Here is a 24,941-nt window from a genome sequence, read left to right as displayed (position 1 = left end):
AAAAGTAGATGTATATGTATATTATTTAAAACTATACTGACTGCCAGCAGATATTATGAATAGTTTAATGTTGCTACTCATTCCTGATGGAAAACAGAAGGAGGTAGAAGAAAGACTGTAATATCTTCAGCACATCACTAAGTAGTAAATAATCATGTTAATTGTTAGAATATTGACTGGGGAATTGGAAACAATTAATGAGTGCCTTTCAATTGCTAAACATTTTCTCTGAAGGGGAGGGGCCCTCCAGGGCATGGACTTAATATGTTTGGTGCTTGAGGCCCAAACAGAATAAAGGGTACAAATATTCCAGGTTTCCAACTGCCCTGATTGTCTTTGGTAATCATAACACTGCTGGAGAAATGACCTGTTAAAAGCAAAGAAGGCCAATTTCCTGCTGCACCACCGAGCACAAGTGCGCTCATTTTGCTGGCTTGTTTGATTGCAGCAGCCTCTTTACGCTCCACTCAAGTGGCCCTTGCTGGGGACATGGGGTTGGAGGCAGCAGTTCCCATCCACAGGCCCCTAGAGGCCACAGAGGCAACCTCTCAGCTGCCAGTGACCAAGATGACCTGCTCTGCTGAGCCAGCACCTGAGAGTGGGGTGCCAAAGGATGCCTGTTGGGGCACGTATCTTGTGTTAAGGCAGGTGACAGCTTCAGACCCAGGTCCTTGCTCTGTTTGCCGGTGGATGAGACAGTGGAATGAAATGAGTGGCAAAGACAGTCCTTCTTGGGTGGGTTTTTTTCAGAACTGTCCTAGAAACATGAGCCTTTGTTATGAGGGAGGAGCCATGTCCCCATTGAGGGGCACTGAGAAGCTCCTGACATGCTGAATAGGAGGCCCTGGAACTGGGACTCTTGTCAGGCATCTAAGCCCCCTTTTCTGCCTGCCTGTATCTTCTATTTTAAAGTAGAAAGTGGGTTGGGTACCTGGGTGGCTCAGTCAGTTAAGTGTCCAACTTCAGCTCAGCTCATAATCTCGCCATTCATGAGTTCAAACCCCACATCGGGCTTACTGCTGTCTGCACAGAGCCCACTTCAGATCCTATGTTCCCCACTCTCTGCCTCCGCCCTGTCCCCCACCCCTGCTCATGCTCTCTCTCTCTCTCTCTCTCTCTCTCTCTCAAAAATAAATAAACATTAAAAAAAATAAAATGGACAGTTGGTCAAATGTCTGTGGTGAACTTGCTTAAAATGGAGAGGACGAGCTTCTGTAAATTAGGGTTTAAAAACTGGTTTATTTAATACAACCCAAGAGATAACACAAAACTACGCTCAGCTAATTGACAATGGCTCTCTGACATCCTAATTGTTCCAAATAGGCTAAGTTTCGAAAAGCCTGCCATGACCACAGCCTCATAGTAAGAAATTCTCATGCACTGCTTCGTGATTACGAAGGTAGTGGCTGAGGTCTCTGTAGTGGAACCTCACTGCTGTGGCTTAAACCAATCAGGCCAGTAGAAGGTGTCTGACGTGTGGATTAGGAAATCCATAGCCTGGCTGATGGTGGCCTCTGACATCACATGACATGGAAGCTCTGCCAAACAGGGATATCATGAGTCTTCCTTAGAAATCCGGACTGGAATTAGGGACAGAATTGGTTAGTTTATAGGAGAAGCAGAGATAGACCAGCGCCTTGAGAGAAGGCAGGACACAGGTATGATATAGAAGAGTCCAGGAGGACGTACTGACCATGAGCATACAAGTTAGGAGGTAGAGGGGAGTTGCTAGAGCAGAGGCTGACGTGGCTCCTGGGGACACAGAAGCAGAGTTAGAAGGGACCTTTGTCAATGTTAGCAGTGTCAATGTTCACAGTAGGGATTGATGAAATTCCTTGGCTGAGGATGTCTGAAGTAGGTTCCTGTATTTGCTCGAGGCCTGGTATGCAGATGTTTCTAGATTTCATGGCACCCCTCTGCTCTCGTGCATGTCCTTAGGATTCCCAAAATGCAAACTAACATGAATGGGCCTCTGTTCTTCACAGCCCAAAGACCCTGACTAAATATGCATCCTGCTTACCCTGTCTTTCTAGTCGGACACACCCTTTTTAGATTGCTTTCCTGGGCAGGTGATGAAGTAACTGACATGATGAAAAGCTGATCTGAAGCAGAGCAAGTCAGCTCTGCCCCCAAAAGCCTGAGAGCAGTATGCCCAGGCAGGTTCTCTCATGGGTGTCCAGGAAACAGCAGGGAAGGCCAGGGAGGAGAGAGTGCTGTGTGCCCGTGGACTATGGCACAAACTCAATTTCCAATGTCTTTGCTGCCAAGGACTTTCTCCTTTCCAAAAAACCACTTAGATTTTTCTCCATAGACACTGTTTTGCAAAGATTGAATCTAGCAAACCAACTGTGTTCATTTAGGTAATAAATCATTTTCCCATCAGAATTGATAATGGATCTTATCCATAAACTCAGAGTGCACAATTCTTACTTTTATAATCTCTGATTTACCTAATTTGACCCTCCTGTTTCACTGAGCCAGGAGGAAATTTAACGTCAGCCATTCTTGAAGCTCTATGTCCCAAGTGGGGCAGAGGGTAGGGGACGACCTTGGTCATCAATGCACACGTCCATCCTCCACGCCTCCCACATGACATTTGGGACATCAGAATCTTCACTGTGGCTGGAAACCCAGGCCTAGGACCCCTTTCCCTGAGTGTGGATGTAGGTGTTCCCTCTGAGGTCTGGCTTTTGCTTGGGGACATCATCTTGAAAAAGAACAGTTGTTCAAGATCTTTCTCTTTCTCTCCTGAGCCAGTTGGAGAAATTTTGACTTCAGTTGGGGAGAGACTTCCCCTGTAAAATTCATCTGGATTCTAGGTTTAACAGGAAGCCCAGTACCTGGGGGAAATTTACAACTGTAACTTGAGCATTCAGACAGGCAGACAGACAGACAAACATATGCACGCACACACACACACACACACACACACACACACACACACACACTTGAGTGTATATGTGGGCATGTGTGTGTATACGTATGTGAATTAAAATCATCTCCAAAATGATGTTTTCTTTCTTAGGATGAAATAATAATTCTGTTGATTGAATGCACACTGCGTCTGAGGCCTCATGGTAAGTATAAATAAGCCAGTGGGATTTCTCAAGTTTCCCTTGGTTGAGTCCCAAAGCGAAGAGGAAAAGTGTGGATTAGAGAGACTCATAAAATAAATTCTGTGAAGCAAGTCAATGAACTGTGAGCTCAGTCTCATTAACTTGGGGGAGACCCCAAATGAGGCTTTATTTCCAACATATCTGCTTGCAGGAAAAGTAGAAACTGCCAATGTCTCCTTAAAGTCTCTTGTTGCCACTCATTTGCTGCCCAGTTAGCCCTGACTCTGGGTCACTGCAGAGGAACCGAGTGACCCTGGACTTGGGGATGAGTTTTCTGTCTGGGTTCCTGAGCTTCTCTACTAAGCGCCCCTTGTCTGTCTTCCAGAGGGCATAGAAGTGGCTTCCTCTTTCTGTGGTTTTCTTTGTTGTTTTGCTAACAGCCTTGAAACTGTAGACGTGTCCCCTCTACGCGGAAGGGTCTGGCTCATCGATTTCAAGGTTTTCTACAATGTGCTTGTGTGCCTTGTGGTAGGAGAGAGGGAAGAGCAGTGTAAGAATGCTTCTCTTTGTCCAGTACTTCAAGTCTAGTGTAGTCAGGAATTCTGCGTGCACTATTTCATCTCACGGAGTCCTGTGACATGCCAGTGGTGTTCTTTATTCAGAAAGATGAAAACTGGGGGTCAAGGAGGTGGAGGGTTTGCTCAGGGTCATAGAGCAGAGCCAGAACCGGAAGCCAGCTCTTCTGTTTCCCATGCCTGCACTCTTGGCCTGATACTTGAATTGCTTCTCAATGACCAGTAGTCAGTAGGCATATGATGAGCATTTATTTATTTATTTATTTATTTATTTATTTATTTATTTAAGTTTATTTTAAGAGAGACAGAGTGTGAGTGGGGGAGGGGCAGAGAGAGAGGGAGAGAGAGAATCCCAAGTAGGCTCTGGGCTGTCAGTGTGCAGAGTCTGATGCAGGGCTCAAACCCACAAAACTTTGAGGTTGTGACCTGAGCTGAAGTCAAGAATCGGACACTTAACCGACTGAGCCACCTTGGCTCATCACCCCATATGATGAGATTTTAATAGGAGACTAATACTCCTGGGGCTCTGCGGGAGTAACAAAAGTATCAGGCACATTTGTTGCCCTTAAGTTGTGTGCAGTTTACTTGAGTGTTTCTGTCTGTCTGTCTGTCTGTCTGTCTGTCTGTCTGAAGCACTCTGCCAGGTTGAACAAAACATAATCCTTGCCCTTACACCCTACAGCCTAAAAGGAAGTCAGTATCAGCACTCTGCTCCCTAGTAAGGTACAGAGAGCCCAGTGGAACCTGTTTTTCTTTGTTCACTGGTTCTGCATAAACAGACCTAGGGAAATCTTTGGCCCCCTCACAGAAGAGGCTTGAAGAGGATGGTGAGATATTCTCCACCAATCACTAGGCTCTCCCTTCTTCCCCTCCTGTTCTCTCACTCTGATCAGGCACCTGCAGCCGGTCAGCCCTTGGTTAGCAAGGGAGAGGACAGAGGAAGCAGATTGGGGCTGATGTGGGGTTCAGAGTTGTTGGCATGCAGAGTGCCTCTACTTCTTCCCCAGATGTTGATAATCTTGATTCAAATGGTAACAAAGGAGGGGTTTGGGTTGGGGGCTGGTGATGAGAAGGAAAGAAGAACAGGTGGTGAAAAGGTGTAGCATCCATTCCGTGTTCATTCCTTTGACCTGGGCTTGACTCAAAAATGGAAAATGAGGTCAAAAATGGAAAAACTGTCTCTGTGGAAGACAGAGTTAGGGTGAAGCCAGGGACTCACAGAAGGTTATGAAACACCGAAGCTCTGGGCCCCACACCACCACAAGGAATGTGGCCCAGGTTGGGCAGTAAGATGTTCTCCCTGATTCTGCACAGGACCCTACACCAATCACCTACCCAAGGCCATGAAGAGAAGCCAGTCCCTGGCCCAGCTAGGGCATCCTGCGGTGGACACAAGTGGTAGAAGCCATGGGGAGGGACACAGCATTGTTGTGGCTATGCACAAGTAGGGACAGGAGCCTGAAAAGAGCAAGGCAGAAGCAGGAATTCCAAAGCTGACAGACTGTTCTGTGGGCATATGTGAGCATCCCATATAAAATGGCGATGGTAGCCAAGTTTCAGCATGGGTGGGGGGCCTTGGAACCATTGTGACGTGATTGAGGTAACATTTGGAGCCCAAGCACCAGAGACTTTGTTAGAGTGGGTGAGATCTCTGGAAACAAACCCTATATAAACAGATAATGTTCAGGTATAAAATCTTGTCCTTATTAGAATTTTCTAGCTTTTTCTTCCTCGTTTTATCTGTCTTTTCTACATACCTCTAGCCTGGCTAATATATGTTGTCTTACCTCTTCAGTTCACAAGACAACAAGATATCTTTCACCTTGATTTTTCACAACTCTACCTGCCATGCAGGCCTGACTTACTTCAGGTAATCTCCAGTTGTCCTAAGCAGGAATCACCCCCATGGACTGAGAAAACCAACTGACCAAAACTTCCATGATTGGTTCTCTCTCTGAAGCTGGTCCCAAAAACCTGCCATCTGACTCTGACCCTACCAATGGGTGACCAGACACAAGTTACTTACCTTCCTTGAGATACAATTGTCTTTGTGCATGAAATAAAACTATCTCCGTGAGGCGATGAAGGGGCACCTCTCTGTAAAGTGTCGAATGCCATGTATGTGTTCCTGGTGGTTACTGTTATTTCCATAGGACACATCCACATCCCCCCAGTGTATGTTCCAACCTGCTGACCTCTGTACTCATCCTTGCTGTCTCCTTTCCCAGGGCCTGGATCCCTATTCTGGCATTTTACTCCTGCAGGAATCCCTGTTCTCCACCAGGTCATTCCCATCAACATCAAACACATGCTATAATAACTCCCAGCTTAGAGAAAAGTTATTCTCTCTTGACCCTGTGTTTCTCTCCTGCTAAAGCCTCATTTCTCTGTTCCTCTCTGCAGTAAAAGGTTTAAAAAAAAAAAGGTGTCTGTACTCACTCTCTCCATTTCTTCCATTTCCCCTTGAGATGGCCCCAAATAGTCTTTTATCCTCACTACTCTACAAAACCAGCCTGATTAAGGTCACCGGCAACCTTACTGTGCAAATCCACTGGTTCAGTCCTGTCCTTCTCTCCTCTCCTCCTGGCAGTGCGTGACACCAGTCACCCCTCGCTTCTCACATCCTCCTGCTCCTGGGACACCACCCGTCTGACTTTCCTCACACCTCTGTTGCTTGCCAGGCCTCTTCCAGATTTCTAAAGATGGCCTGACTCAAGAGAAGTCCCCTTTTCTAATTATGTTCACTCTCTAAGAAATCTCCAGTCTCTTGGGGCGCCTGGGTGGCGCAGTCGGTGAAGCGTCCGACTTCAGCCAGGTCACGATCTCGCGGTCCGTGAGTTCGAGCCCCGCGTCAGGCTCTGGGCTGATGGCTCGGAGCCTGGAGCCTGTTTCCGATTCTGTGTCTCCCTCTCTCTCTGCCCCTCCCCCGTTCATGCTCTGTCTCTCTCTGTCCCAAAAATAAATAAAAACGTGGAGAAAAAAAAAATTAAAAAAAAAAAAAAAAAAAAGAAATCTCCAGTCTCCCGGCTTTAAATCACCTCTATCTGCTGTCAGTTCCTTGTACGTGTCTCTGGACCTATGCATCCAACTACCTCCTCGCATCCCCACATCTCACCCTCTCTTACTCCACCTCCACCCCACCAGCTAATCATGGTGGCTGTATCTTCAAATATATTTTGTATTTAACTTCATCTCACCTCCCAGACATAATGATCTCTCATCTACTAGGACAATAGATTCCTGATGGTTCCTACATCTATACTTTCCTTCCTGTAGTGAATTACTACATGACAGCAAGAGTTATCCTTTTAAAATCCTTTTAAACTGTAAATCTTATTACATCATTCTCCTGCCCAAACCTCTCCAATAGCTTCCTGTAAAAATGTAAAAGCCATCAGGTCCCTCGTGGTCCAGCTCTCACTGTATCTTTGACCTCATCTCTCACCACTCTGCATCACCCTGCTCCAACCACACTGGCTGAGCTGTTCTTAGCACACGCCAAGTGTGTTCCCAGCTCAGGGCCAGTACCTTGTGGTTCCCTGAGAGTAGATGACCCATTGTAATCATTCTCTATTGCTGCAGGAGTAACATATCACCACAAATTTAGCATCTTAAAATAACCCCCCCCCCCACCCGTTATCTCTCATTTCTCTGGCCAGAAGTCTGGCATGATGGGGCTGGGTGTTCTGCTTGGGCTCTCCCAAAGTTGAAGTCAAGGTATCAGCTGCTGGGCTCTTTTCTGGAGGTTCAGGGAAAGAATCCACTTCCATGCTTATTTGGGTTGGTGCCAGAATTTGTCTGCTTGTGGCTGCAGGACTGAGGTCTCCATCCCTCTGCCTCTCGGCTTCCAGAGGCAGCCGACAGTCCATCCCACAGTCGTTCTCACGTGGCCCCTCCATCTTCAAGCCAGTGACAGTGTGTGCTGTATCCACCCACTTTGAGTCACACTGACTTCCTTCTACTCTTGCTTTTCGCTTTCAAGGACTCAGGTCATGACATTGGATTGACCCCCACATTCCTGGATAATCTCAGTATTCTAAGGTCAATTAATTAGTACTCTTACTTAGTCCCTTTGCCATGTAACACAAGACAATAACATACTCATGAGAATGACAGTAGGGATGGAGACCATGGGGATGGAAATCCTGCCTGCTATGCCTGCTCTTCACTTTAGCCATTTGGCCATGTCATCTAAATCTCTGGCTCCCCGGTTGAAACAATAACCCCTATTCTGCCCTCCCCTCTAGTTCCTCTCCCTGCTTTCTTTGCATCATAACACATATCAATGCCTATATTTCATTAGTTTGTTATCTGTTTCTCTTCACTAGGTTGCCAGCTATATGATGGCTGGGACTTGGTCTGTTTTATTTTCTGCTATATACACAGCAGCTACACGTGTGCCTAGAACATGGTAAATAAATACTTGTCGAATAAATGCAAAGAAATGAATGACACTTCGCCTCCTCAATAATCCAGATTTGCTATCTCAAACAATTGACTGGTTCTTTGTTTCTTAAAATACCTTCTAGCATTTCATCAGTTATCAGCAGGTATTTGGACACCTTCTACAAACTCTGCCATTCTAGGCATCCCCTTAAGTACGCTGAATCTTGCAGTTGAAGAACTTTTGGTTTTTGGTGGGCCCTTAAAACATTCTAAGGGCAAAATAAGACCACTGAGGGGGTGTGCCTCTTAACCCACAGCTCTGATGAAAGAAATATCACATTCCTTTATTTCCCCTGATTAATTTGAACCTGTTTGAGGCTCCTTGCTCCTGGTTGGTAGGAAATATCAAGTCTTTATTATTCATGGATGATTAAAAAATGAAATAGATACTTTTCTTAGGGAACTTACAGTTTAAAAATTTGATTAGATTTACTGATGATACATCATTTTTACATGTCTTCAGTGTACAGGTATGTTAAAAGATAAATAAAAGATTCTGAAAACATGCTTTGGGAGTATGTGGTGGGAGAGATAGTGAGCATAGAAATAATTCTGGGCACTAGGCACTGGGGTTGGGATTGCATATCAGCTATATCTTGGTGGGTGGGTAGAGCCTAGACAGCTAGTGATAGAAAAGGCAGGTAGAGTTGGGGAAGAAGGTGAGAGCACAGTATGTAGAATGAAAGACAGGCTATACGAAATGGTGGGGAAGAGCAGAATGAGGCAAAAGAAAAGAAACAGCACCATCACAAAACCTACCTCCAAATTAGTTCCTCGTTGTAGATTGTAGATCTAAACATCAGTAGCCAAAAATGAAACTTCTATAAAATAGGACCTCTGGATGGGAAAAGGCTCTCCAAACAGGACAGTAAACATATAATCATAAAGGAGAAGTGGCAAATTGGACTTTACTGGAATTAAAAATCTCTGTTCTTCAATAGATATAATTAAGAGCATTAAAAGGCAAACAACACAGTGGTGAAGATATTTGCAACACATATAATAAGGAACTTACATCTAGAATATACAAGTAACTTCTATAAAACCATAAGAAAATAACAGACAAACCTAATGGAAAAACGGGCAAGTGATCTGAACAGGTATTTTATAAAAGAGAATATTTGAATAAGCAATGAACATATAAAAAATTTAATTAATCTTGGGAAACGCAAAATAAAACCACAATGAGATAACACTTCATACTAATTAGAATAGGCTAAAACCTAAGATTGATAATATTAAGTTTTGGGAAGGATATGGAACAATCCAAATTCCTATACATTGCAGGTGGGAATGGAAATTGGCACAAATACTTTAGGAAATTGAACATTATGTACTTACATTATAAATACACATACATTAAGATCCAGCAGTTCCGCTCCTATGTATATATCAACAGCAATATATACACCTGAGTTCTAAGAAATGTGTGCAGGTATTACATTATTTATCATTATTTATGATCATCTCAAATCGAAAAGAACCCTAATATCCATCAACAAGAGAATGGATAAATGAGTGCTGTGTAGTCATGTGATGTAATGCCAGACAGTCAACAAAATGAACAAAATATAGCCATACATAGCAAAATGCATAAGCAATATAATATTGAATGAAAAGAAGCCAACAATTTTAAATATATGATACCATTTATATTAGTTCAAAGCAAATTGTAATATGATACTCAGGGATAATGTTCATGTGATAAAACTATAAAGAAACAAAAGGAATGGTTACAATGTATGTGCTGTGGAAGCAAGCAGAGGAATGGTTACAATAAAAGTCAAGATGGTAGTTTCCCTTGTGAGGTGCTAAGGATAGGGATTAGGAGGGAATTCTGAATGTTCTCTTCTTACTGGAAGTGGTGGTCACATGGAACCTCACTTCATGGAGGATCATTGACCTACCCCATTTTGATTTCTGTGCTTTTTGTATATATTATAGCTCACCAGCAAAAATGAAAAAGAAATAAGCCTATAAATATAGATTTAAAAAGAGACTATTCAAAATAAAATAAAATAAAATAAAATAAAATAAAATAAAATAAAATAAAATAAAATAAAAGACTGTTCAATGTGTGGAATGCTGGGCTGGATCTGGATTTTATTCCATAGGATCTAGGGAGGCATTAAAGTGCTCCTTTGTTAGGCAGGAAGACAATCTTTTTACTTGCACTATAACACTAACTGAAATCCAAAGAAAGAAATTTTTTTCTATAGTACTACCATTTTTACTTCTAAGTATTTTTTTTTTTTTACCATCCTTGTTAGGTAAGTGGCTGAAACTAGATACAGTTTTAATTTTCAATATTTTTCAAAGAAGACACAGAAAATAAAAATGGTTCATGCCACTGACTAGTTTTCATAGTAATTTTTATTGACTTTATAATATTAATATTCATTTGAATGGATTTACCTTAATTTACTCAACTATCCTTGTATTGCTTTAAATTCATTCTGACATTTCATTATTATAAGCAATACCTCATATTACTTGTAGACATCATTTTCCCATTGAATGGTTGCCTTAGAACATATTCTCACAAATATTATTTCAAGGTCAAAAATTATGAATATTTTAATGAAGATTGATATTTGCAGATTATTTTCCAGGAGAACTTTTAGTAGTTCATATTGTCAGACACTATGTATGAGCAGATTCATTCATTTAGGAATTCAGCAAATATTTAATGAGAACCTATTATACTCTGGTGCTATCTCTGCTGTCAGAGACTTTAATGTCAAATGAGGGAGACAAAAAACAACTAGAGTTGGGGAGCTGGGGAAGGTCCCTCTGAAGACCAGATCCATATAGCCCATTAGTTGTGAAATGTGTCACGACTGTGTTTTAAAAGATGTGAAAGTCCATTAGTGGTTTTTGAGCACCAAAGAAATGATATGAATAGAATGAATATGATATGAGTAGAATGGAGCTTTAGAAGGATTGATGGCCATAAGTTATAGGAGAGATTGGCTGGGGGAGTGACTGATGCGAGGAAGAATTGTGTGAAGCTTTGGGGTGAAAATAAGTGAAGTTTCCTGAACTAGGAAAGACCCAGGGCAAAGAGAGAAAGGGAGAGATGTAAATTACTGTAACACTATTTAACAAGTTAGGAGAAAATGCACAAGCCATGTAAAATGTCATAGTATAAACACAAAGTATAATCAGACCATTAGGGTTGACAATTCCACACTGCAGATGGCTGAATGACTTTTGGGTCTAATTATGACACATGTCTGCCCTACTCGATGCCATACCCAACCTGATGGTTAGACAATCATGTGGCTCTATTAGTATGGCTGTGGGAACCTGAATGCCTATATTCCTAATTTTTGTGTCTTTAAAAATATGCCCCAAATGATACTTAAAGGTAGATTGTGCATCCCATATATATTGTGATTTTCCCAGGATGCTGCTGGCCTTACACCATAATAGACTCTGGCTGTCTGATACATTTGCTCTTGCAACACCATTAAAATTTATTGCTGAAAATGAACACAAGTGGCATCAAAATGCTCCCCGACAGCTTTTACCAGCTCTCTTCGTAAATCAAGGGACCATAAATCAGGCAGATGTTAAACATCTGAGTTGAAGCTGCATCTCTAGGTTTGAGCCCAGGGTCCACACTGATGTGTAGCTGGGAACCACGTTTGCTCTGCTCATCTTCTCTATGAGAGCATATGGGACAGCACTAACCAAGAATTACAGACTTGGGATCCTGAAATCCCACAAAATTAATGAACTGTAAAGTTTTTATGGAGATGGGGGAAATGGAGGGAGTGTAACTGAATGGCTTGGTTTAGCGGCCCTTAAGCTACTGTCTTTCTGCTTCTTTTTATGAACAGTGGGCATTGTGGTCCATTCAGGCCAACACTGTCCCAGTGCTTGTGCATCTCTGTGGGAATGGCATGTGTCAGTGCTAAAAGCTTCCAAACCAACACAGCATGATTTTGAATGTTCGGGAGACTTTGGCTCAATTTTAATAATTTAATGTCATGTAAAACCAGAAGCAAGTCCTGAAAAACTAAGATCTACATAAAAAAAAAAAAAAAAAAAAAAAAAAAAAAAAAAAAAAAAAAAAAAAACTTAGCTGTCCCTATTTTCCTCTTCCTGTTGGCTGCCCAGTAATTTCTCTGATCTCTTCTTCACCTGCCTTCACATAATTTATGATTTTCTTGCTCTCCTTGGTGTGTTCTTTCTAATCTATAAAACCAACACTTATTTTCTCTCTTGTGTGCCTCTAGGAATCTTGCAGTCAAAAATCTTCCAGGACGATACATCTATCAGTTGTTAAGAACTATGTTCCAGGCATCATGCTGGTTCCTTACATATATTATTTCTGTGATATTATCACTATCTTTTACCTAAGACAGTGTAAACTTGGGTTACAAACCAGTAACTACAGTTACAAACCAGTGGTGGCTTTTCTGGTATCAGAATCTATATCTGACTCTAAAACTTATTTTTATTTCCATGTTAGTTTTCTGCCTCTCATTAAAAACTTAACAAAATAATCTGAACCCAGTTTTGCTCCCTTGGGAATTTGGAAAGTTTGAGGCTTTATCAAATTTATTTGCACATCTACTCTTCCCATGACAGCTTGGTTAATGCCTTGCTGGGCTTTAAGCTGTAACTCTCCCAGACTCAGAGGTCTGGCTGAGGTTTTTCAGAGACTAAGGAAAATCCTTATTTGCTCCAGGCTGCAGACTTTGAGCAGCCTTACTGCTTAGTTTGGAGCCTGTCCTGAAGCTGAGGAACGTCACTAACCATGCCCCCAACTGACAGATAAATCTGGCTGTCATCATGCTTGTCACTGACCACATCTCATATTCCCTGGGCTGTCCCCTGAAGAAGGATTGCCTCTCCAGGTGACTGTTTAGGCCTGAATCACTGCTGCATACATCACCCAGGCAAATCAGATCAAGCGAATTCATTGCACATGTTGGAGTGATTTCACCAGATAAAATACATAATGTGTCACAGCTGATCTAGCACTCACTCACCAAAGCGACCTCTCTGAGAGTGGTCTGCTTGCTTATTAGGAAAAGGGAGGGCTTAGAGGAGGAAAAGGGAACCACTATGAAGTTACTGTTGAATCTACTAAGGAGAGATCCTAAAACAATGCTGCATTCACAAAAGCTTCCAGGGGTGCCTGGTTGGCTCCGTCAGTTAAGTGTCTGACTTTGGCTCAGGTCATGATCTCATGGTTTGTAAGTTCAAGCCCCGGGCTGGGCTCTGTGCTGACAGCTTAGAGCCTGGAGCCTACTTTGGATTCTGTGTCCCCCTCTCTCTCTGCCCCTCCTCCACTCGTGCTCAGTCTCTCTCTGTCCCTTAAAAATGAATAAATGTAAAAAAAGAAAAAAAAAGCTTCCATCTTTTTATAACAATAACTTTCAAACAGACTCAAAAATAGAGAAATAGTAAAATAAAGCTTCATATGCCCATAAATCAGACTTAAAAATTATTTTAAAAAGTTTTTTTAATGTTTATTTATTATTGAGAGACAGAGCATGAGCAGGGGACAGGCAGAGAGAGGGGGAGACACAGAATCTGAAGAAGCCTCCAGGCTCTGAGCCATCAGCACAGAGCTTGACATGGGGCTTGAACTCACAGACTGTGAGATCATGACCTGAGCCGAAGTCAGATGTTTAACTGACTGAGCCACCCAGGTGCCCCTCAGACTTATTATTATTAATAATTGCACCATGAAGAACTTGCAACAGTGCCCAAAACTTCAGGGATCAAATCACATACAAAAAATGAAGAAATAATTACTAGGTTGGTACATTTATATAATAGATTATACTTGATTAAAAGTTCATATTCATATTTGTATTTCCTCCCTCTCATTAAAATACTGTTAAAAGTAATTCCCTAATCGTCTGTTATTGACCTAGAAATTTTCATATAAAAACAAGCATATAAATGTATATTAAAGTTTAGTTACATTTGCTTTATTTATTCCTGCAAACTTAGTTTTGGGGGTTAGAAGTAGGATAGCAGCTTATAGGCCTCATATGTGCCAGAGAAGAGAAATAACAAGACAAACTCAAACTTCCTGTTGCTTTTTCTCAACAAATAGATACCCATTTATTTGTTTAAAAATGTTTACTGAGTGCCTCCCAATGTGCTATACTTTGCTAGGCATTGGCAATAAAAATGACAAAAAGAAAAAGGCAGCATGGTGTTACAAAGAGCACTGGCTCTGCCACATACTAGGTGCTCAAGAAATGGTCACGTCCATATTCATGGCAATAACACTATAGTTATTACATACTATCAGGGTAAGGTCCTGCCCTTAAGAAGCTTTCAACCTCATTGAGTGAGGCAGATATTCAAAATAATAGGTGCGTCAAGGTTGTAAACACCGGGATGGAATTATCTATGGGGCACAGTGGGGAAAATAAAGAGGGAATTAATTGCGTCTAGGATGGGTGACAATTGAACTGATGCAGTACAGACACAGTAGATGCCCTCCAGATGCGGGCTTGGGGTGCACGTTGTGGGGACAGAATGGCAATCCAATGGCACAAAGAGCCTGAGTAAATGCACAAAGGTGGAAAGGTATGGAGAGTTCACAGCACTCCACGTAGGCACCATGACTGAACTGGGGGTAGACAGGAGGCTACATCACAAATAACCTTTTATGCCTTTGAACTGTAGCCTGTAAACAGTGGGGAGCCGGTGAAGAGTTTCAAACAAAGGAGTCCCAGGATTATATCTGGGAGCTGTGGGTGATAGAGGTATCCCTAGTACCTAGAATAGCAGAACCTAGTAATTGAAAAAAAAGTTAGATAAATATTACATCTCCATAAAGTTTGAGAGACACCTGTTGTAAAAGTGAAGCCTACTAGTAATGAGAGCCATAAGAATAATGTATCATCACTGTGTGTGATCAGGTCCTTTCCCGTCCATCTTGCCTATAGCCAGAGTTCAGTGCTTGCTCCCCTTCTGAATTCTCTATGTTCATGAAGTCTGTCATGACCTCCCACCCCAGACACCAAAGCTGGACCCTTAGGGTTGGCCTCGACTTCTCCTTCTCCAGAGTACCCCTGGCTCCCTTTCCCATCAAAGAACTACTAAAGCACTAAGTCTGACTGATTTCATCATGTAAGTGTCCCTCATATCTAGTTCTTCCCCCCCCTTACTCCCTGCCCCCCACCCCCTGCCAACTACTATCTTAGCACAGGCCTTTATCATCTCTCACCTGGACTGACACCTGCTAACCAGTTGGCCTGCATTCCATCACCTGCACACCCAGACCCAATCCTATGACTCCTTTGTTTGTAATTCTTGGCTGGCTCCCCACTGTTCACAGGATACAGTGGGAAGGCACAAAAGGTTGTGTGTGATGTGGCTCCCTGTCTACACCCCCAGGTCAGTCACGGTGCCTAAGTGTTGTGCCATGACCTCTCCATATCTCTTCACCTCTATATGGATACTAATGTAATCTCATTCAAGCGGGGGCCTTCATGGTCCAGTCTCAAAACATGATCATGATCAAAAATCATAGTCCACCAATTAAAAAAAAATTTCCAAATAACTAAGTCTTTTTTCATTGCTAATCTTGGGGCACCTGGGTGGCTCCGTTGGTTAAGTGTAAACTCTTGATTTCGGCTCTGGTCATCATCTCACAGTTTGTAAGTTTGAGCCCTGGGTCGGGCTCTGCGCTGGCAGCATGGAGCCTGCTTGGGATTCTCTCTCTCTCCCTCTCTCTCTGCCTCTCCCCTGTTCCTGCACTCACTTGTGTGTGCTCTCTCTGTCTCAAAATCAATAAATAAACTAAAAAAAAAATAGCTATTTTTGGACATTTTTCAAGGGCTTAATCCTAAGAAATGTTTCTTTTTTTCAACTCTTTTCTCTTTCATCCATTTCCCTCCCATACTGCAAACACTCCCCATCTCTCTTCAGAGCTACCCCTGCTTAGCCCTCCCCAAGCCCTGGCTCTCATCCCTCTTCCTTCCATTCCTCCCTCTCCTCCCGGTTCTGTGCTACAAAAGAACAGAGGACCAGGGGGCCAGAGCAGGCAGCAATTGATCAGAGAGACAAAGTCAGATACCTCTTTACTTAGCAGAGAGAGAGAACAGGCTGGAAATATACAATTACAATTTGGGTTTCATTACACAAAGATGAATAAGCCATCTGTGATGATGGACACCTCACTCCCCACTGATGTGGATGTCATAATCATTTCATGTTTATTTTTGTTGTAGGCGACTTTCATCTGTGGATGGCAATGCCAACATTATAATGAGCCAGGAAAGCTTGCTTACTGGAAGAGGGGTTGAGGGCAGCTTGTGTTAGGGGAACTGCCTCTGCCAGGAAGCTGGGACTGTCTGTTCTCTTTGGGATTCACACTCCAGGCTGCTTCTGGCTGGCATCACCTGTGGCACTTGAGGGAGATGTTTTGGAATTGGCTTTCATGAGAGTAAAGAGCAGTAAGGCAGCTAGGGCTGAGCCAGAAGACTGCTTTGGCTGGTGGGGGAGGGAGTCCCTTTGCTTTGGTCACATGTCACTGTCTCCTGGCCTGCTGGCTGCATGCACAGCCCCTTCACCATTCCTGATTTCTGACTTGGCCTGGCTCCTTGCCTAACTACTTGCTCCAGAACTCAAAGGCCTTCCAGTGTTGATATCATGTTAATTTGGGATGCTATTTTCTTATCTGGACGTTGACTTCTCTGCTACTGCTATCTGCTTTCTGAAGGGCCCTGCTTCTGGCTTGATTGTGTAGGACTTGAGAGAATTTAGCAGCAGGAGGTAATGAGCCAATTAAGGACATACTGAGGGGAGGGATTAAATTGACCATGTTGTGCCAGAGAGAAGGTAACTTAGGAGAGACTGTATAGAATGTGGTCTTTGACCTTGGTGGTATATTGGAGTTACCTAGAGAGTTAAGAGGAAAAAAAAAGATGCTTGAGTCCCAAACCACTTATGTTGAAATCTGGGATTGGGACCTGTGGTGGCCAGCCGACAGGACTGCCAACGTGATCCTTTCCCTGGGTATTCCCTCCCACGGAATGTGGGCAGGACTTTGTGGCTTTCTTCTGATGAACAGAACAAGATGGAAGTGAAAGCATGTGACTTGTAGACCAGGTCCTAGAAGACAATGTGGCATTGCTTTCTGCCTCTCTCAGATCACTTGCATTGGGGAGAGCCAAAATGTCATGTCATGAGTAGCCCCATGGAAGGGGGTGAAGAACTTTGGCCAACGGCCATGTGGCCGAATTTAGAGGTGTATTCTCCTTCCTAGGCCAACCCCCAGGTCACTGCAGCCCCAGCTGGCACCTTGATTACAGCACCATGAGAGACTCTAAACCAGAACCAGAACCACCTGGCTAAGCTGTGTCCAGATTCCAGACCTACAGAAACCATGAGATACTACATTTATGATTTTTTAAAAAAATTTTAAATGTTTATTTTTGAGAGAGAGAGCATGTGCAAGTGCGCATGAGCAGGGGAGGGGCAGAGAGAGAGGGAGACACAGAATCCAAAGCAGGCTCCAGGCTCTGAGCTGTCAGCACAGAGCCTGATCCAGAGCTTGAACTCACCAACTGCAAGATCATGACCTGAGCCAAAGTCAAACGCTTAACCACCTGAGCTACCCAGGCGCCCCACTACATTTACGATTTTTAAGCCTCTAAGCTTGGAGTGATTTGCTACACAGCAATAGATAATTAATATAGGGCTCAAGCATTTGTAGTTTTTACAAGTTTTCTAGGTGACTCTAAAGTGTAGCCACTGGTATAACGGATTGAATGAGAGGAGGCACTGAGGCTGTGAGGCACTGGGAGCTGTGGAAGGAAATGGATAACCTGCCAGCCCTGGGGTGTCAGTTACCTGTCAGTAACCATGTTACACACTTCTATCCAGTGTCATGGTGTCACGCTGGCTTTACAGATATCATCCCTACCTTGCAGAAGAGGAAACGAGATTTAGCAAAACAAACTTGGCCAAGTTAGAAAGACTTAAAACCTAAGTTTAGCCTTATTCAGAAGCCTCTACTACTTCTGCCTGGTTGCCAGAGAGACAGGTTGGACCAAGGAGAGAGATCTGCATCCTGCTGAGCCAGGAGCTGAGCCAGGAGCCTACTTGTTGGTCTTTTGTACCTGGATGTGCCTTCTGCTCTAGTGGCTGATAGGTGCTCACAAGAAGGAGTGCTGACTACATGCTCACCAGGAGTGTTGATTACGTGCGCATCAACATCTAGCTCTCAGTGAACATCTGCTGGGGAAGCCTGGGCAAGAGCTGGTTTGCAGAGAAGCAACCAGTCCAAGCTGTGCAGCCCTACCTGCCAGCATAGCCTGAGTGGGGCCTTTCTTGTTGAACTTGGAGACTTGTGGGCCAGCCTAGAGCCCTAAGCTCTTCTTTCTGGCCACTCTATGCCATGACTTAGACCTGGAGCCCTTTCCCCTTGCTGCCCACAATGTACTAACATGATCCCCAGGGTGCCAGGTGTGCCTGGGCTCCAAGTCATTAACACGCACTGCCTAACCCTGTCCATCTTTATTTAACCCTGGGGAGAACATCTGCCTTGTGTTAAAGATGGTTCTGGAATGAAGTTTAGAGAACAACTAGCCTAGAAAAAGTGAGAAAGCATGTCTCCTCCACTTGGAACTTTACAGGAGAGTTTTTAAAATCATTATCTTCCAAGCTGCATTGTATTCATCAGGCTTCAGCTACAAAGACCATCCCTAAAAGAAACACATTATCATAATTGAATAATCTTTAATTACTGATTCCAAAATGGAAAACAGCAAAACAAAATCCAAACCCAGCTCTCAATTTATGTTTAGTGAGGATTACATAAAGTTAATATCTTGTGGAAATAGCTCAGTAAGTTTAATTACTCAGCAGTGGTGTCTTATAAATCTGGAAGCAAATAGCTAAGTCAATTAGCTGCTCCAGCCTGGTTCACAATACCTTCCTCTTCTATGGGCAAGTATCTTTAGTGACCCTAAGCTGTTATGTCATAATGCTCAAGCACACAGGCACACTCCTAGGGCTTTGAAAGGTGGTGACAGTCATAGGGACACATCATGTTCCTTTGATGAACCCCCATCACAGTAAGTCAGAGAGGACAATGAAGCCAAGTGCAGCCAGGCAACCTGGGGCAGGGACTCAATGAGAGGTGGAAATCAATGAGGCTCAGACAATACATTCATGAGGTCAAGGCAGCATTTATTCCCTTCTCCCACTTTGTCTCTGCCCTGCAAATCTGGATACCATGTAAAGATGTGTGTTTGCAGTGAGGGTTATGATGACATTTGCAAAGTAAAATAATTTTTTTAATAATGGAAAAATGTGAAGAAGAAAATAAAGATCACCTGTAATCCCACTACCCATATATAACTACTATTTAATGTTTGGAAAACTTTGTAGTCTTTTTTAAAGAGACACAAATTTTAAAAATCTGCATAGTTTCCTTTCTTGCTTTTTAATTGTGTCAAGAATATTTCCTCCTGTGATGAAAAGTCATTTAATGAATGGTCAGTATTCCCTTGTAAGGTGAAATCACAAGTTAGTTAACCAGTTTTCTATTACTGGATATACAGGCTGTTTGCAACTTTTTGCTATACAAATAAATACTACATCTACATGCTTTATTTTACATAAATTGTTGTCCTATTTACTGATAATTTTCTTAAGATAAATTCCAAGAAGTAGACGTTCCTGAGCTAGAGAAGTACACATTTTTAAGTCTTTTTAGGCATACTGTTAAAATCACTATTTCTCTAGATACTGGACTGCCATGTTTCGTTGTATAGTTGGAACACTGCACAAAGGTGCCCAGCTGAGAGGTTGAATTAGGGCTGAAATCCAGTCTGCATTTCCTTTGCCCAGCCTGGCATCCTGCAAGTGGGGTACCACATAGCGAAAAGAATGTTTTTTTACCTTGCCCCAAAGCCCCACTGATTGTTACACCTTTCACCTATGGGGGCTCTACCTGACCAAAGGGGACTTGTCTTTTCACCTTGTCTGCCTATGTGGGGTCTTTTTGTAAATCATATGTAGATGCTGTACGTGCTCTCTCGAGGCTGACTTAACAGTATGATTTTTATTTTAAGTCGACAAATTGATAGGAAAAATCAGTATCTCGTTTAAATTTACATTGGATGTCTATTTCAGTGGTTTGGATCGCCAAAAGCCTCCCTTCACACCACCTTCACTATTATCTTGCGTCTCCTTATCAAAGCACCTTTAAATAATTGTTCTCTGATTACAAAATTCTCCAAATTGGGCTTCCAATCTTATCTCAGTCACTGTGATCCTAACACTAAAGAAGTATGTGTTTCTCATATTCACTTGGGTAGAGATGGATTTACTGTGAAGTTAATGTGGTTGAAGCTTTAGGGTCCTTTCCAGGGCTCTGGACCTAATTTGGTATTAGAAATTTTTTTTTTTACGATCACCCAAATTGTAGAACCATCAGATGCTGCAAAATATGGACTCGCCCCTGTGTAGAGACTACTGGTCTCATATATTCCCAGTCTCAAATTTCATTTGAATGTCTATTAGCACTAACTGGGATCTTTGGAAGCTATGGATATAGGAAACTGCTATTTTAAAATATTTTCTTAAGAATAGTATGTCCTTTTAGTACTTACTCTGTACTTTCTCCAGCTATTGCCTTAGGACTATAATCTTTTCTGTCCATAATGAGTTTAAATATCATATGTGTGTGTATATCTATCTATCTATGTCGATAGATATAGATATAGATATATAGATATGTATAAAACATACTTTTAAATAACTTTTAGCTTGTCTGTCCTTTGGCTGCCTATTCAACTCTAGTAAGCTTTAGCCCTGCATTGCCAACTACACACATTCTACATTTTTCTAGGATCGCCAAACCATCTCTGGTTAACCAAGTCGTCAGCACCCTCTGATTATATTCATGCTGACCTCAAGCCTTTTGGCCACCACAGTTAACCTCCAGGTCTACTTAAATATATGCACATTTCCAGACTAATTTTTTGTGAGACATCTGTTCACAATTCAGTGGTGTTGCATGGTCTAATTTTATTTTTAGATGTTGAATCTAAAGTAGTTTAGTCAAACTGTATGATGTTACATCTTGTCTTTGCCTCTCCTTGCTTGGGCAAAATACTTAGGTGAATTTTGGTTGAGTTTTCACATTGTTTTGAAAGCAACAATAGTTAGAATTGCCCTTTTGGAAGAGGATAAATTAAGATGAGACCTGTTTTGTTCATGCTATATCCCGTCCCTAGACTAGTGCCTGGCTCTTAATATATGCTCAATAAATGTTAGTGTTTAAATGAGTGAAAACACAATGTATATACATCCAGAACTTGCTGCATTTGAGCTGAAGTGCTCCAGAGAAATTGAAGTTGTGTTCAAGAGACTGAAGCAGTGGATGGCTGATGCAGCAGTTTATGATCTAATCAGGGATTCTCAAGCCTTCAAGTGGAGAAAATCAATAACAAAGACACAATTTGCTTAAAGGAATCTGGCTGTTTTCTCTAGACCCAGGAAACCACTGTTGAGAAGTTCATGGTGCCAGTTCAATGGGCAAGCAGTCTTATGCTGAAACCTAGCCAGCTGGAGAAAGTGGGAAGGAGCTGGGGGGATGAGGATCACTGAGAGTGGTGCTCTCGGAGGGCACAAGCACCAGAGTACCTGCCTTCAAACAGGGCTTCTGAGCCTCAAATCCCTAGAATCGGGTCTACTGACTCTGATTCTGGGGATCCCAGTACTTTGGCAATTCTTAAATAGTTCCAAGACCCAGAAAGGGTGAAGAATCATTTGAGTTTCTGCTTAAAATCAGAAAGCTAGAGGGAGAAAGTAGAGGGTTCAAGGTGGTACCTGCCATGAACGTGCAAGAGGAAGCAGCAGCATTCTGCATGGCACCTTCTGTTGCCTCTGCCTTCAGGCAGGGAGAAAAAGGCTGCTTTTCAGACCAAATTGTGCCATTCTCTCCAGATTGGCACCTTTGGATGCTCACCAAACATTAGCAAATTTTGCTATTCTTCCTAAGTCCTCAACTTGGTGATTGTCTTCTGCACAGGATTTAGACGAGACAACATGCCCTAAATGTACATAGCTGGCAGATAAGGAAAAATGTCTAGAGTAAGCATCTGTGACTGGAGGAAGAGAATGGATATGGATTCATGTTTATCTCATGTCATAGCAGGAGATACCTACATTCTTGTTTCCTTTATTTGTTTCACCATAGGAGATCTGGAAGGAAAAGCTTCATGCAAAGACATTGAAGGAAGGGGTTTTCAAGAGGGACAGTTGTTGACTTTGATGTGAAAGTTATGAAACTCTCCCCTGGTCATCAGGCTGGATTTTGATGACAATGAGACAGTTTCTTTAGGGCCAAGAGATATCATGCAGGTTTAAATTTAAGCTCACAGCCTCCCCAACTGCTTTTATACCCTGCAAGGGTGAAGGGATAGAGAGGAGAGAACAGATGTAAGAGGAAAGGCAAGCTCTGCCTTGACTGTGTGATTTTTGCTCTCTGTTTGGAAAATAGTCAAACTCCTTCTTTCTCCTGGGCTCTGTAGACATGGTCATCACTGGGGACCTCTCACACACACGTCTTGCACTGTGGGGAGTGCCCTCCATTCCCTGGGCAAGCCACATCCCAGTAGCCCCTGGCTCACTGGTGGTCCGCCCCATGGTGTTCTGGAGCTGGCCCATACCACCTCATGAAGCTAATTGCGCATATCCATTCCTGACTGTATGTCTGGGGACTCCAGACTGGTAACTGGAAATTGGCCATAGTGAAAGTACACTCAGGTACTCCATAGCCACATGTGGCTAGTGGCTTCTTTATTGGACCAAACATTTCCATCATTGCAAAAGTTGCATCAGACAGTGTTGATTTGGATGGATGGTGCTGTGAGAAGTTTAAACTGGTAGGGATCTATAATTTGGCTATTGTTGAAAGCGCTGCTATAAACAGTGGGGTACATGTGCCCCTATGAATCAGCACTCCTATATCCTTTGGGTAAATTCCTAGTAGTGCTATTGCCGGGTTGTAGGGTAGTTCTATTTTTAATTTTTTGAGGAACCTCCCCACTGTTTTCCAGAGTGGCTGCAAGAGCCTAAATGTCCGTCAACTGATGAATGGATAAAGAAGATGTGGTTTATATATACAATGGAATACTACTTGGCAATGAGAAAGAATGAAATCATGCCATTTGCAGCAACGTGGATGGAGCTGGAAGGTACTATGCTAAGTGAAATAAGTCAGTCAGAGAAAGACAGATATCTTGTTTTCACTCACATGTGGAACTTGAGAAACTTAACAGAAGACAATGGGGGAAGGGAAGGGGGAAAAATAGTTACAAACAGAGAGGGAGGGAGGCAAACCATAAGAGACTCTTAAATAAAGAGAACAAACTGAGGGTGGATGGAGGGATGGAGAAGAGGGGAAATTGGGTGATGGGCATTGAGGAGGGCACTTGTTAGGATGAGCACTGGGTGTTGTATGTAAGTGATGAATCATGGGAATCTACCCCCAAAACCAAGAGCACACTTTACTCACTGTATGTTAGCCAATTATATAAATTATACAAAATTATATGAATTATATAATTAGATAAAAAATAAAAATAAAATAAAAACAAAATGGTGGGGATGCTATAAAAAATAAGTAAACTGGTAAGGATCTGATATGAAAATGAAGGAGAGCCCTAATTCTAAACAAACTCCAGTGTACATTAAATTAAGGTCTTGAAGTTTAGTTTGTACAGCTATATAACATTTCACAATCAAGATGTTATGAAGCCTCTAGAGAGGGACAAGAGACAAAATTGTACCATCTTATAGCCTTCAGTCATAGTGCCACAGAAAACAGATTTCTGGGCAAATGTCATACACATTTGTGAAGGTTGATATGTGTGTTTTTGACTTTGTCACTTGCTTTTAAATCATCGCTGGGTTTTTGACATAAATTTTTGCTAATCTGCCTAGAGGTCAAAGTTGGGATGTGGGACTGAGAAGGGGAAGCTGAGGAGTCTCAGAAGGCAGCTTCTAGGCCAAGGGCCATTGAAATTTGGTAGTCTCAGTAGAGCTCATATTTTATGGGCACTAAGGAAAAATCTCTTCTCTACGAGGGTGCAGAAATTTTTCCTAGCTATAGAAATTGGGGGATTATTAGACTTGATTTACAGATCTTGGATTTTTACCACCCTGATTATTTCTTCCATTCACCTAGTGAGTGGATTCTTAAACAGTAGGTGGTGGGTTTTCCCCAGTCAGGAGTAAGAGGAATTGATATTCATGTTTCAGTGTAATGTGTATGAATGAGTATATATTTTGATCTGATCACCAGTTTTGATATCTGAGTAATGGGCCATGCCTGGGTAATACCCCAGAGCTATCACTATCAGCATTTGTGCAGCATTTGGACCCTTTGACAGAGTCCTTGAGTGAAAAATGGCTTTGGTCTTAGAAGTGGCCTTCTGAGCACAACACATCAAGTCCAGTGCTCGAGGGGCCTGTGTGTGTTGTGACATATCTTTATAACCTGCAGCAGAGACAGCAGTGAGGCAGTTTTGCTGATGTATGTAGGCTTAATGGTTTTTATATTGTCATCCTGAGTTATGAAGCTTTTCCAAGGCGGATGGTGGTGCAATGCCTGATGGCAAAGGAGGAAGTCAAGGTGGGGAAATGTGAGGAGCTCCAGTGGTGAATCAGGGAGACCACCCCAGACATGGGAGAGCTAGACTTGACCTGGAAAGGCATGTTTTCCCCTGGAACACACAGAAGTCTTTCAAGAAAGATCATTAAGCCACTGAGAGAGCAAGAAGGGAATGATGCAAGGATCACATGGAAGTTGATGGTGAATGGAAGGTGGTTGTATTTTTTTTTTTCTGGGATGCAAATGTGG

The 24,941-nt window shown here is 42.6% G+C and overlaps 2 long non-coding RNA genes across 3 annotated transcripts in view; both read left to right on the top strand.

The window, feature by feature from the left end:
* Positions 1 to 23,191, top strand: part of LOC123386114 — an 88,974-nt gene extending 65,783 nt beyond the window's left edge. The window contains exons 5-6 of one of the 2 annotated variants that reach the window (XR_006599699.1): positions 3,026 to 3,077; positions 23,137 to 23,191. This is a non-coding gene — a long non-coding RNA (uncharacterized LOC123386114). Of the gene's footprint in view, positions 1 to 3,025; positions 3,078 to 5,426; positions 6,273 to 23,136 lie in introns of those variants that run through there. The other variant, XR_006599698.1, reaches the window with a different exon arrangement.
* Positions 23,192 to 23,215: 24 nt separating this feature from the next.
* The window catches only part of LOC109500881, a 76,892-nt gene continuing 75,166 nt past the window's right edge, over positions 23,216 to 24,941 (top strand). The window contains exon 1 of the long non-coding RNA XR_002158708.2: positions 23,216 to 23,274. This is a non-coding gene — a long non-coding RNA (uncharacterized LOC109500881). The remainder of the gene's footprint in view (positions 23,275 to 24,941) is intronic.

This window comes from Felis catus, chromosome B3, assembly GCF_018350175.1.
Source record: "Felis catus isolate Fca126 chromosome B3, F.catus_Fca126_mat1.0, whole genome shotgun sequence".
NCBI classification, from domain to species: domain Eukaryota; kingdom Metazoa; phylum Chordata; class Mammalia; order Carnivora; family Felidae; genus Felis; species Felis catus.
The sequence above is the reverse complement of the archived record's forward strand: the minus strand, read 5'-3'. Positions and strand labels throughout refer to the sequence as shown.